The sequence below is a fragment of the Podarcis vaucheri genome (genome assembly GCF_965113315.1).
Source record: "Podarcis vaucheri genome assembly, chromosome: 2".
In the NCBI taxonomy this organism is placed as follows: domain Eukaryota; kingdom Metazoa; phylum Chordata; class Lepidosauria; order Squamata; family Lacertidae; genus Podarcis; species Podarcis vaucheri.
Window position 1 is genome coordinate 26,489,367 of NC_138760.1, and position 15,050 is coordinate 26,504,416.

The 15,050-nt window shown below is 43.6% G+C and overlaps 1 protein-coding gene across 3 annotated transcripts in view; it reads right to left on the reverse strand.

Annotated features, from left to right (window-relative positions):
* The window catches only part of TEX2 (testis expressed 2), a 117,428-nt gene that overhangs the window by 101,619 nt on the left and 759 nt on the right, over positions 1–15,050 (reverse strand). Inside the window, exon 1 of one of the 3 annotated variants that reach the window (XM_082212405.1) lies at positions 14,853–14,993. The exons of the other annotated variants lie outside the window; for them this stretch is intronic. The gene's annotated coding sequence lies outside the window, so the exon portion shown is untranslated. Of the gene's footprint in view, positions 1–14,852; positions 14,994–15,050 lie in introns of those variants that run through there. 3 annotated transcript variants of the gene reach the window in all.

Genomic DNA, 15,050 nt, shown 5'->3' on the forward strand with positions numbered 1-15,050 from the left:
TTATTAAGACCTTAGAAAGGATGCAAGGCTCCCTCTCACTCACAAAATATGTTATTTGGTGCAATCAATAGTTTCAGAAGACAACAGCACTTTCCTGATGTGTAGCGATAATGCCCGTGCAAAAAAAAATGTGTGGAGCAGGATTGTCTTACCGTCCCAACTCCACGTTCATTATTCATCGATGAATTCCTGCACAAGCTGTATTCTGGAACCCTGCAGAATGCAGGGAACGGGAGGCATCATACCACTCTAACCATTCATTTGGTTCCCAGATGTTTCAAAAGGGCTTAGATGCATCATTGGATGCCACCTTTCCAGAAGGCCCTTGGAGCTGGACCTCAGTGTCCGGGCTGAACGATGGGGGTGGAGACGCTATTGGTTATCCCAGGATAATCCTCAACACAGTGGTACCTCGGGTTACAGATGCTTCAGGCTACAGACACTTCAGGTTACAGACTCCACTAACCCAGAAATAGTACTTTGCTTCAGGATGAGAACAGAAATCGTGTGGCGGCAGCGGGAAGCCCCATTAGCAAAAGTGGTACTTCAGGTTAAGAACAGTTTCAGGTTAAGAACGGACCTCCGGAACGAATTAAGTTCTTAACCCGAGGTACCACTGTATATGTCAGCGCAAGGGTAACAGGACTCTTACCATATTTAGAAAAATACAGTGGTACCTCGGGTTAAGTACTTAATTCATTCCGGAGGTCTGTTCTTAACCTGAAACTGTTCTTAACCTGAAGCACCACTTTAGCTAATGGGGCCTCCTGCTGCTGCCGCACGATTTCTGTTCTCATCCTGAAGCAAAGTTCTTAACCTGAAGCACTATTTCTGGGTTAGCAGAGTCTGTAACCTGAAGCGTATGTAACCTGAAGCATATGTAACCCGAGGTACCACTGTAATAGGCCCACTACTAAATGTTTTTGTAGATCAGCCCTTCTATGGGTGCATACACACAAATCCAATCACTAACTGATGTCAATTCTCTTCACACCCTGAAAACTGTGGCTTCATAACCAGGTGGGTTATGAAGATGCATTGAAGTCAGCGCAGGTTCCTCCCAGGGAAGTGATCAACCCTCCCTCCCTTGGGAGTTCACACTTGAAAACGGGGCTTTCCATGGAAATTTTGCACCAAGGAAAAATACAATACAATACTTTATAACGTAGCAAGACCCGTTCTGCAGACAGGCTACCAATTCTTGACAAGTTCTCTCTGTCCACAGTTACACACCTCTAGAGCAAGCGAGACACAAGATACCAGGCAAGAGGTGGAAAAGAAGAAATAGCTAGCAGTGCCCAACAACAGAAGTACTATACTCCCTAACACTAACAAAAAAAAAAAGCACAGTTCAGTATGTTTGGTATTTCTGTTGGCAGCCTCTTTCCCCCAATGCTGCAAACTGCAGTTATTTAAAAATACACCTCAGGCAAAAAATCCTCATCAACATCATCATATGATCTCCACAAGGAAGTCACGTTATTAAGTGTTAATATTTAAAAGTTAAGTTTGCTCTGAATATTTTTGGCATCTGCATTGCAACAAGGTTGAGCTTAGAGTCAGCCAGCTTTTTGAAAGATGCACGGCTTTTAATATGCATTATATACGCACGCACACTTTTTATTTTTCATTTTGTAAAGTTACAATAAGGAAAAATAAATGATCAAAGGCAAAGGCAATCCAATAAGGAGAGAAATTATAAAGACACAGTCATACAGCCATAAGTGGGGAGGGAGAGAGGGAGGAGCCTCCATCTGGCTGCTGCTGGCTGCATGCATTAAGCAAACTGTTCCATATATGAAGTACAAATGTCTGAGTGTCTAGTCTGTTACTGCCTGGGAAGGGCTCATTTTTGATACACTGCATTTTTCCATCCATTGAACCACTGGGTTAGAAAGAAGCACATATTGCAGAATCAAGCCTAGTATCTCAAGAGAGAGTTTTTTGCCATTTTAGGAAAGCAGCTACATTGCAAATACAGTGGTACCTCGGGTTAAGTACTTAATTCGTTCCGGAGAACCGTACTTAACCTGAAACTGTTCTTAACCTGAAGCACCACTTTAGCTAATGGGGCCTCCCGCTAATGCTGCGCCACCAGAGCACAATTTCTGTTCTCATCCTGAAGCAAAGTTCTTAACCTGAAGCACTATTTTTGGGTCTGAAACCTGAAGCATATGTAACCTGAGGTACCACTGTACAATCATCTGCCATCAGCTTTGTTATGCTCAAACGTAAAACATGCAGCACAATTCTCCTGTGCAATGTATGGTACTACAACACATCAAAAGAAATGACTTGGCTCGGGTCAGTGGTAGCCAACTAAGGGCTGGACTACAAGTCCCATCATCCCTGACCATCAATTCTGCTAGTTGAGGCCAATGAGCAAAAATGTATTGTGGTGCACAGGTTCCCCATCGCTGGCTTAAGATATCTTGGACCACAGACGCCAGATTTCCATACATTTTAAATCCAAAGGTGGATGGATGGGTGGTAGGGAGAACATTTGATCCAGCTTTTTGGGAAATGGAAGTTTGAGGTAAGTGTGTATAAGCAACACGGTCTTGTCAATTAAAAAAAACCCAAAACACAGCTTAACAACATTCAATGCATTCACTATCATTAAATAGCATTAAGCCCATAAAGCAGTAATGTTTGATATACATAAAGTAGTAGCAATAATTAAAAGGTAGCTATGCATATCTTTTTTGCCAATCATAAACACACTACAGTCACCGGAGTTATCAAGCTTCTTGGGCCACATGGAACTCCCAGGATCTGAAGTTGAATCCCAACATCTCGGCACATTTTTAGGTGCTGAACCTTGCACCAAAGCATCAGGCAAACCTTTCAGAAACTGCATGTAGAATCATAGAATCATAGAGTTGGAAGAGACCACAAGGGCCATCGAGTCCAACCCAATGTGGATTCCCCCATTATTTAGTCAGGCCTGGATTTCACATGCAGCAGATTGCCACAACAGGGTTCTGAGACAGTACAGTGGTACCTCGGGTTAAGAACTTAATTCGTTCTGGAGGTCTGTTCTTAACCTGAAACTGTTCTTAACCTGAAGCACAACTTTAGCTAATGGCGCCTCCTGCTGCCGCTGCGCTGCCGCTGCACGATTTCTGTTCTCATCTTGAAGCGAAGTTCTTAACCCGAGGTAATATTTCTGGGTTAGCGGAATCTGTAACCTGAAGAATATGTAACCTGAAGCGTATGTGACCCGAGGTACCACTGTATGATACCACTTCAATTTGCAGGTGTGAGCTCACAGTTTTGAATGCCCCCTTAACATAAAAGACTCCAGAGCAAGCAGAAAACTAGGAGACCAGAGAAGGGCTGGGGCTACAGACGCTTTCTCAGATGCACTGTTTTTTGTTTTGCTTGCAAGGAGTTCCTCTGGTGGGCGCGTTCCTCCACATGCAGCCAGAAATCATACAGTCCATTCTACCATCTCATTCTGCTGCATGCATAAAACAGACCTCAGTAAATCTAGCATATCTACAGGAGTAAACATTGATTTCTTCATCCATCAATATAATGCTTTTGCTTCCTGCTGCGGAGCATGCTGCTTTCATTCTACTGCAGAGATGAATAACACCATAGACTTCAGGCTTATGGGATCTACTTCATTTTTCTTACTAGAACCTAAGGGTGATCAATTCATGGAGAATAAAGTTATCTGCAGCTACTTGTCATGATAGCTGTGTACTGCATCAGAGGTGGTATGGTGGTGAATTCCAGTTGCTGGGAATTCCAAGCGGGGAAAGGGCTATTGTGCTAATGTCCTCTTTGCAGGCTTCCCATGGTTCTTTGGTTGGCCACTTTGAGAACAGAATGCTGGAACCTCGGTGTGTGTGATAGGAATTTTGAGGTCTTAGATATATAGTAATGTTCATAAGTGTACCAACCAAGTACATACATAGATCTGCCCAGGAAGACCGACCTGGAACCATTTTGATTCCTAAACTGAGCAAATGTTTTCTCTGTAAGGTCAAAGACCTTTTCCTTCGCAAACCCTGTCTTAAGGGTATGTCTGTGTTTGAATAGGGTGTGAGCCTGTGACCTATTTATCATTACAAAAGACTGGCCAGGCTCCCCAGGAAATCCAATCAAGTAACCTGCCAGACAGGAGATAAACAACAACAGGAGAAAAACAACATTCAAATTTCTGTTTTAAGACCGCCTTTTCTGTGATGTAGGTATGATGTATCTGAGGGGTGGTCTTAGGTTACACCCCTTCTGTGATGTATGTATGATGTTTCTGGGGGTGGTCTTGATCTACAGGGTGGCAATTTCAAAAGTCTTTATAAGGCCTTGCGCGCCATTGTTCTGGGTTCCTCCTCCTCTCCTGTGTGTGAGGGGAGCACCCTGTTGCAACAGATCAATAAAGATCAAGCTTACTAGCTGCTTTGCTTCTCAATATTCTCTGGTTGGCCTCTGTTATCTTCTCCTACCAATAGGGAACCTATGTAAGGACTCTGTATGGGCTCTTGGATACCCCATAAGGGGAAAAGGGCAATTTTTGTTTACAACATGTGATCCAGCAGGGCCTTCTCAATAGTGGCACCCACCCTGTGGAAGACCCTCCCCATCAAATGTTAAGGAGGTAAGTAACTATACAACCTTTAGAAGACATTTGAAGGCAGATGTGTATAGGGAAGTTTTCAATGTTTAATGTTTTATTATGTTTTTGTATATGTTGGAAGCTGTCCCCAGAGCAGCCGGGGCAACCCAGTCAGATGGGAGGGATACAAATAATAAATGTATTATTATTTGCTTAAGATCTATCAATCAGTGCCTGATGCAAAACTGCACACACTAAGAATTACAGAATTCCAGTTCCAGATATGAACAGAGCTCATACAAAAAATCGCCCCCCCAAACTTCATTCATTTCTGCAGTTTTAGTGTAGGGCGCGAGGGGAGTTAACTTTGCTGCTGATATGGCTAAAACAATCAGGAGTCAGGAATCTGTGCTGATTTACTACGAATCACGCCAGATCCAAACCTACCTTCTGCCAGCCCCTGCCTCATAAGACAAAGCACAAAGTGCAGCATAATTGAAACTGGCCTGTCTTGAACAGGATCAAAGCACATGGCCTTTAAAAACCAACAGTATTCATGACTCACAGAGGCAAATCCTCATTTTCAGATCAAGCAGAAGGTTAAGTCATAGATTCTGGTTTCTTTTAAAAAAATACCTCATATACCCTTTTTGTCCTCAGCTTACAGAAGAAAAGGCAATTGTGTGAGAAGAGATGGCAAAAGATTCCAGAGTAGCAGTTTGTACTTTTATCAGGTTTCAGGATTACCTATTAAGTATCACCTACATGAACTGGCACCAACCCAAGAAGATATAAACAGCTTTCCCAGAAACACACCGCTTCCATCTAGCAGCCTACTTGAACAGACATTAGCATTTTCAGGTGATTTGTTCTCATCTCAGAATTTGCAAGAGCTCAAAGGAATTCTGGCCACAGCTCCCGACCTAGACTACAATTTAAATGCACAGCAGGATTACCTATCAACACTCTTGGGTACCCAAAGGGGGCATCGAAGCTGCATTTCACAGGGAACTGACAACCACCTCAGCCTCCCACTGAAAGCGGTATTCTGAAACTGAAGGGAGCTTCAGGAAAAAATCATAATTACGATACAGAAACCAACTGATCAGAATCCCGCTGGTTGAGCCTGTGATAGGAATTTTATGGTCTTAGATATATGGCAATGTTCATAACCGCACATATGTAGATCAACACAGGAAGGCCATCCTGGAACCATTTTGATTCCTAAACTGACCAAATGTTTTCTCTGCAAGGTCAAACTGGAAAAGTCTCCCCATTGTCTCTTTCCTCACAAATCCTGTCTTAAGGACACATTTAAGATATGAATAGGGTGTGAGCCTGTGACCTGGCCCAGGAAATAAGTATTTTATCACTACAAAAGAATGGCCAGGCTCCCCAGGAAATCCAGTCAAGTAACCTGCCAGACAGGAGATAAACAAGGACAAGAGAAAAACAACATTTAAATTTCTGTGGTGTAGGTGGAATGTATCTGAGGGGTGGTCTTTGGTTACACCCCTTCTGTGATGTATGCATAATGTTTCTGGGGGTAGTCTTGATGTACAGGGTGGCAATTTCAAAAGTCTTTATAAGCCCTTGCACAGCATTTTTGTGGGTCCTCTTCCTCTCCTGCGTGTGAGGGGAGCACCCTGTTGCAACAGATCAATAAAGATCAAGCTTACTAGCTGCTTTGCTTCTCAATATTCTCTGGTTGGCCTCTGTTACTTTCTCCTACCAATAGGGAACCTATGTAAGGACTCTATATGGGCTCTTGGATACCCCATAAGGGAAAAGGGCATATTTTTTATTTACAACAAGCCCAAGCCTTTAAGCATATCTAAAGTACCGGTAATTCTATGGAATTACCACCTCTGCCCTTTAAAATAAGGTTTGCAGCGTTTGCCTGCAGCCCAGGGTGCCAGGGCCAAAACATCCACATGACTTCTCTGCAAGAATTTATAAACACTGGCAAATATTTCTGTGCGAAGAAGCTGTCTTCCAAGAGTTGGGTGCTTTAGAAAGAGACAGGTTTCTTTTTTACAGTGCCATTCTGTGCTTGACCCAAACCAAGTCTTGAAACAATCCCAAAAGGTACAACTGTTCCTTAAGATGATAATATACTCTTATCATTCAGTGCTGAAGTGGCTAAGAACAAGCTGCACAAACATCAAGCTGGGAATGGGCTTTAGGAACTGCTAGTCCTTAATTTAGCATCTTCAATCACATTCCCTCTCTGCTGTGCCTTCACAATGGCCTAAGACAAGGGGTTGGGAATTTCTGTCTACAGCCACATCCCATATTCAAGAAAGTTAATGAGTACTAACACAACTGAGCAATAAGCATGGCCTACCAATTAATTTATATGAAAGTGAGGGCAGGCGGGCAGCCTGCTCCCTGTAGAATAAAAGCAAAATGCCCTTGTAATAGCTCTAAAAGCACAACACGTTAACAAATACAACACCTTGGGATATTTTCCTCTTGCTTCTGCCATAAATTTATATGACTACAGAACAAAGTCAAACTGTTGATGTCTGGATCACACAGATATTTGGACTGGGGTGGGGGGTGGAAGCTAGTAAGAATGTTCATATCGCTATGTCAGTTCTACATCAACATTTACTAGATTATGCCATAGCTATCAACCTTCCCTTTTCTGTGGGGAATTCCCTTATTCCAGTGCCGTTTCCTGCTGCTTCCCGCTTTGTTAGATATCCTGTAGACTGTCCCCGGGACAGGTGAGGCTGCTGATCCCTTATTTTCAAATCTGAAAGTTGACAGCTATGGATTATGCCACCCAATTCCGAAATCATTGATTTTAATAGAGTTCCTTCTCTCGGAGAGGCAAATCACACTTCTCTTTGCACAACAGACACAAGAACCGCTGTCAATTTCCACAGCTTTCTGCAACAAGACAAACGTGATTGAAAGCGCCATATTGGGCTCGGGCCAGCCCAAGACATTTTGCCACCCAAGGCAAAGGACAAGGCCTCCACCCCACCCTTTTCCACATACAGAAGTGGAATGAACTGATGGAACAACCTCCTCCACAGCACCCAAGGGCAGCAAGCTATCTTAGGAGATGCAGAACAGAGGAGTTTAGGAAATGCAGAGGGGAACAGGTGAGAGAGCTTTGAAGAAAATATTTGGGCCCTGCCACAGCTGTCTCCAGCACCTGCCATCATGACCTGAGACAGCCACCTCGTTCTCCCTAACGGGGAGCCTTAGCACCTGTTTCCATAGCCAGTTCCGCATGTGGCGGCCATACAGAAACATTTATTTTATCTGCGTTCATGCCAAGCTCAGGCAGCCCACAGTGAAAGAGCTGCTTGCATTCAGCCACCTGCAGAGGCCTAGGCACATCACCTGGAAGTGGTTTGCAGCAGCATGCTGGAAGCCAAGTTGTAGGCCGGCAAACAGATAGACAACCATCTCACACAAGCAAAGAAGAAAGCAGAAGCCAACATGTATTTTCTGAGGCTGACATGTGCTAGATAGACCTAAGTGTGTCTGAAGCACACATTTGCTGGCAAGAACCTTGGCTTCTATGGAAGCCAGAGAATCAAAGAAGTACTGTATTTGTTCACTAAATGTCTCTCATGACGTCAATAAAAGGGGAGAGGCTGCATTCAAGTAGAATCACCAGGTACCAATATGCTCCAGAAGGCCAGCATCGCCTGGCACATGTATTTGTTTATGATTTCATAATTTTTATATACCACTCGATTGTAAAACAAAAAACCCTCAGTGCAGTTTCTAAGTTCCCTCACTCCACCCAGTGAAGAAGCATCAGCTGGTCAAAGTTCTGCAGTAGTTTTAATGCTCAACATGTGTCAGAAATTTCAGATAACAGCCAAGGGAGACTGCAACCCTGCCTAGAACTGGTGAACTCTTGGACCCGAGAGCCACGTACCAAGACTGAGTCCCAGTTTGTTGGCCTAGTTTATTTTAAACTGCACTCTCACAATATCAGCCACGAAGATGGCTGGTGGCAATCCATTGCAGAACAGCCACCGCCATAAATGGGATACTTAATACCAGAGACTTCGATCAAAATGTCAATAAAAACACTTGGGGGATGAAGTGCTATACAAATTGTAAAAGCAGTGGGATTTGACTAGCACAGGGATGGCCAAGCAGAACATTTTTAAGGCTCAGGGGCAATTTGAATATTCATAACCCCTCCAAGCACCTGGAATTCCTTCCTCCAAACCCAGATTCAATGACATATAAAAAAGAGCTTGTCCACGTTTACGCTTCTCCCATGCATAGAAATCATGGGAGAAATCGCTTCAGAATCATACTTAATAGTAAAACATTATTGTGTTGACAAAATCATAATTACTCAGTGAGATTATTTAGGTAAGATGAATTCACTTGGAAACAAATCTGCAGCACTTTTTCTTCCTTCCCTCGCAGGGAAGCAACTGTGCAAGGGAGATTTTCCATCAATTTATCTGGGAGGCAGCAAGAGTAGGCATCTGTATTTGCAGGTACGAAGACAGAACGCAATTGTATTGATGTAAGCAAGCTAACTAGCACTATAATCAAATTAAGGGAAATCAACAATGGGCGGGCATTAGCAGCCTCTACAGTATTTCAGCAACACACACTTAAAAGTTAGTTGCTTGCTGATGCCTTGTGATCCATGTTCTCCATTTAACGTGTTCCACGGGGAATAAAGATCACGGAAACCAGATTGTGAAGCCGTGTTATTCAGAAAAGACAGGGCCAGTTCTTAAGAGATGCTGCACATCTGCCAAGTCACAAGGTCGGGTATCCAGTGTGGTGCTCTCAGGATTCCACAATGGGATTCAAAGTCCCATTGTTTCTGATCACTGGCTGTGCTGGCTGGAGCGCATGGGAATTGGGGTCCAGCAACATTTGAGGAACACCACCTTGGGTGTCGCCGGCTCAGGAGTATACCAAGTTCCACTGCCTCCCAGAGGTTTATCCCTATTCTACCATTCTCTTGGCACCTTTCACATGACACATTGTAAACACACAACAGAATCCTTGGAAGCAAGTCTCATTTCGTTCAATGAGTAAGCAAGTATAGGGTGACTTCCAACACACTATTTTTTCTCAGAGAATGATGGGAGTGAAGAAACAAAGGGGTGGACTCAGTTAAACAGCTGTGCTAGTGGGACTTCCCCCTTCACCTGCCCTGTGCCCCCCCCAAGGGTGTTTGATGAACTCCCAGAACAACTTTCACAGAGAGGAGATTGTTCCACCTGACAAGCTGAAATATTTGCACCGGTGCAGGGTTTCCCCAATTTAGGTCTCCAGCTGTTTTTGGACTACAACTCCCATCATCCCTAGCGAGCAGAACCAGTGGTCAAGGATGATGGGAACTGTAGTCCAAAAGCAGCTGGACGCCTAAGTTTGGGAAGCACTGTATGGGCAGAACAATTGTAATCGCACAACTCGGAATTCCACCATAACCCTAAGAGAAAAAACTTTTGAGTGAACAGGAGAGTCTTCAATATTTATAGATTGACTGGAAGGGGTTACAATGGTGCTTAGAATTCAAGTTTGAAATGCCTAGATCAGCCTTGCAAATACATGCACAGGAGGTGCTATGTTAGTCATTTGTAGGCCTAAAAGCAAAACAGAACAACTGGTTTACAGAAGCATGCTGCCGGATCACTCAGGCAATTACTCACCACTAGCGATGAGGCAATTGGCTGTTTAGATGCTTGACCTAGATGCTGTTTCAACAAGCCAACACAAGGTCAATGACCTTAGCTGAAAGTGAGCGGCAGAGGCCATTCCTCGTTTAAAGGAAGAACTCCTCAGTGTGCCTCATAATCGTCTATTCATCATGGTGTGCATCACCCTTCCCCAAACTAGAATCCTTCAAATGTTGCTGGACTACAATCCCCATCATCTCCAGGGATTATGGGAGCTGTAGTCCAAGAAAAAACTGGAGACACCAGAGCAGGGGAAGCTAGCCTACATACTGATGGACCAATTTCGTCATTTTCCCCAATCTATCTTCACATCTTACACATAAACTAATATTAGTAATAATTTTATTATTTATACCCCATCCATCTGGCTGGGTTGACTTGCACTTACTCCTTTCCACACTCCTGTGTCATGTTCCAACGCCACAACCTTGCTGTTTTTATGGCAATTATCTGCATGATTCTTGCCTCTGTACAGCAGGCCACATTCCAGCCACAGAAAAGCAAGTTTTTTTCCTACACAAACACATGCACAATCTCTCTATCCCTCCATCTAAGCAAGCAAGAGGCAATATCAGAGTTCAATTACACATTCCAGCCTGGCAAAGGCACCCTAAGAGAGCAAAGTTGGAAAGGGACGTGGCCTGGGGCCAGACAGAAAGGGCTGCCACAGGTCAATTTGCCCTTTGAAGGGTGGGGTGGAAGGCATTAGTAGTGCATTAAACCTGTATTTCCCATCCAAAACGTTGCCTGGCTTGAAAGCAGCTGCCTGCTTTGGCAAGGAAGAACTGTATCAAGGCAAGCAGGCGCAAAAACTTCTGAAAAATATGAACAGTACATTTTTATTTTGAAGTCACTGATGGGCCACAAATTACCTACCTTAATATGGGACTACAATGTGGGCTAGTTCTGAAAGGGGCTTTCAAGGCTGCATTAGTCAACGTCGCAATAATGAACTTCCTCTACTACGCTCTTTGTAATAAAACACACAAGCACTTTTATCCGTGACAGATCCCCAGTCTTACACAAATTTATACCCGCGGCCAGCTTTCTCCTGGCAATTTTCACCATGGCTGCATCTCAACCAAGGAGCAAGACCTCACTGTACTAAATACATTTCCAATAAATCATCCTTAGGATTGCACTGCAATTTGAATCAGGATCATGCCCAGTAAGTACGATAAAATCCAGAGTTGCTGGCTGGTCTCCTGTGTGTTGCAATGCCTCACTTATTAAAGTTTTGAGCCAAAGATCAAATTGGGGACAACTGACATGTGCCTTGACAGAACTCAGTCTTCAGTGATATATGTGAGATTGCATGGAAAACGTGCATAGATCAAGGAACACAGACAACCTTGTTATATTTCTATCCGCCATGTGCTATTTTACAGCAAGTTAACACAGCCAAGCAAGGAAATTTCTACCCTAATAAGCAGCACGACAATCCACAAAAATCACGTGGGATAGGACTTTCCAGTAAATGTCTTCGCCACCCAGTAACCCTTTGCAAAGACAAGGCAACTTTACCTCTTCCTCTTTTTAAGCCCATTTCTATTAGGAATGTCAACTTTTTATATACTGTATTAATAAAAAAGAGTTTTAGTCTTCACTTGCGCAACTTCAGCCTTTTTTTAGAATTCTGAATGAAGATGGAACGTCTCCTCTCAAGGGTGATATAACCGGCTTACAATCTATAGCTCATTGTTAGAAGGGAAAGCTATCTTTAATGTTTTTCTTGGGAACGTCCTCAAATTCTGTATTACATAACACAGTTAATATGCCATGGCCAAAATGAATTCAACGTAGACAAGTGCCGTGGACAATACAGGTCAGGTACCTGTGACTGAAAGCAAAACCACAGTAATTTGATGAAAGGCAAACCTATCTAGTACAGAAAGAAAAGGGATGGTGAGTGGCCTTCAGGAACCCTATCATTTTGCTCATTCTCATTTCAAATTATTGGTGAATTTTTATTCATCTACAGCCCTTGATATCTCTCTTCAGTGCTTCACATGCCCAGCAATCAACAACTGAGTTTACTGCATCATTTCTGGTCCTTTCCTTAGTTCTTCCAGAACGATTCTAACTAAAACTCCCTATTTCTCTTTCCATAATCTTAGGAAGCCACTTAGCAGCATTTCCCCCCTCCCTTCCATTTAGAACAGGAAGCACTCTCTCTCTCTCTCTCTCTCTCACACACACACACACACACACACAAAGATCATGAACAAAATGGCATCATCATTTCGAACTTTAAAAAGAACACAAGCTGCCGCCTTATAACAGGCCAGACCATTGGTCCAAGTAGCTCAGCTACTGTCTACACTGACAGTCAACAGCTCCCCATAGTCTCTCCCAGCCCTACTTGTTTCCTGCTTGGCAGGGGGTTGGACTCGATGGCCCTTGTGGTCTCTTCCAACTCTATGATTCTATGAAATGCTGGGGACTTAGCCTAGGGCTTTCTGCATGCAAGACAGCTCTGTTTTGTAAACACAGTTAATTCAGTGAGTCAAACACTTAGCCATTTTTAATTCAGGTGATAGCCCCCAGAAATGTGGCTACCAAGTTTGAATAATCTTGTGAATAAATGTTAGCCTATTCCTACAAAAGTTAAACATGCAACCTGAAAACACAAAATGGTAGCAGATTGTCCTCCAAGACAGGGCATGTCTGTGGCTCCTAGAAAATAGTGTGTGGTATTTCTAACAGCTCAGTGCTACGCAGAGTTAGACACTGTTAGGCCCACTCAAATCAGTGGCCTTAAGGCTTAAGCATATCCAGCTCCGTATAATAATGAGCTAGACGTATGCACAGATGTTAAGATTAGAACAAGTGAAAAAATAGATTAACTATACAAATGGGACATTCTAAAACTGACCAAAGCAGCTCTTGTGGAAAGTAGCCCTACAAGTGGAAGCAAGACAAAGTGACAGTATTTGGGGAAGCATTCAAGAACACATGGAATATATAGCTTTACTGATGTCATGGTTGTGAGAGGGACTTGGTTTGATTTATTATTAAGAAAACGTTGAAGTATTACAAAGCAATAGGTAATAGTATCCATGTGAGAAGTTCAGCAAGGATTTGACATAAAATGCCTTTCTGCATCTTTAAAATCAGAAGTTACAAGTGGGACTTTTGTGAGATGGTGCCACCAGAAATGGGTTGAAATGATTTATCTGGTACAGTATACATATTTGTTGATGACATTAAAAGTTAATTTGTATTCTGCTTATCTCATGGAACTTCAAAAGCCACTCTTTAGCCAGGGGGCAGGGGGGAATTAAAGTTTTGGTAACTAAAAACTGAAGTTTTACTAAAGTGACTGCATATTTGATCTATTTATTTATTTTTACTTCACGTTACCAATTAGAAATGTTTCAGGAAACACAGAGATAGCTGTGCAGGAGGCAGGATTGCCTGAACAACGTCCCTCCTACTTCTGCGGCCTTAAAGCTTTAGAAGGCCAAATCTTAAATCAGAAAGGGCTCCACAAGCTATACAATCTAAGCAGATCAAAATCCAATTCAGCTCTAACAAGTGAACACAACAGCATCCATATTTGTGAGGAGCCTAGGCCAATCCCCCCTCCCTTCCCTTGCTGGTGCTCAGACATTGCTCACTGCCTGAACTCAGATGTATGTAGTAAGCAGACACACCAAAATAGACCAATCCAACACACAGCAAAAGGAGAGAGGGAGAGGGAGAGAGAATATCAGGTGTTCTTTTGCCATTCCTGTGGCTGAACACAGCAGGCCTATAAACTTCACCCACAAGAGAAATAAATCAAAGCCCTCCCATTAAACCCACTTGTCAATACAGCAAGGTTGCAGCTTGCTGACACCCCCAAGAAGTTGTGACTTTTGGAGTTTATCTATCCACATGGAACATCAGAAGAAGCTTTGCTTCTTTGCTATATCCATCCAAAATCTGCCCCATCACTGTGAGGCAGTGCTAGAAATGGAGATATTAGAGCTAAGGGGCACCTTAAACAGAGGTAACAGGCACAACAATGGAATGTCTAGGTGTGCTGTTTTAGAGCAAGAGTACAAAGCTGAAAATAAATGAACTGCAGCTAAAATCTTGTGTTCATTTCCCACATGGTCTAGTCCTTCCCTTGCCCACCCTCCTAATATCCTTAAGAGGGTCTCTTCTCCAGTCTTCAGAAAGTAGCTGGAAGTGGGGAGGCAGAAAAAGGTCCTCCTTTCCTTCCACTCCGCAGTTTTAATCGGAAATCTCAGGCACAATACTGCGCCCAGAAGCGGATAACTGAGGAAATTCTGGGTTGCAAAATGCGCCTAGAACAATGGGAGTTTCGAGGGAGATGGAACTTGTTGCCAGATCAAATTGCCTACTAACCCCATGAGGGCACTCTCCAGAAACTCAGCTATCCAAAGTCCCCTTCTACTCCGCGCTCCGCAGCTGTTTTGTTTAAAGGGGCGTCTTTAAGACATCTTTCTAAGGCACCCCTCCCTACCAGAACCGACGGCGCACACAGAGGTTGACAAGCCCCCTCTTTGCAGCGATTCCTAAGGAGGGGGGCGGAATTGAGAACAGCTCCAACCTTCCTGAGAAGGTCACACCCTCAGGCCCAACCTTACTTCCTTCCCCAACACCTGACTCGTGGTCTTCAGCAACACAAGGCTGCTTCTTCCTCAGGCGCTCCAAATATCTCAGGACCGACGGAAGAAAAGTTCCAGGAGAAGTGAGCCACGGTCCCAGTTAAGCCTCGCAGTCCCCAATTCCAGCAGCGCCTCGCACACTTTCCCCGGGGTGCGCGGGAGGGGCGGGGAAAGTGG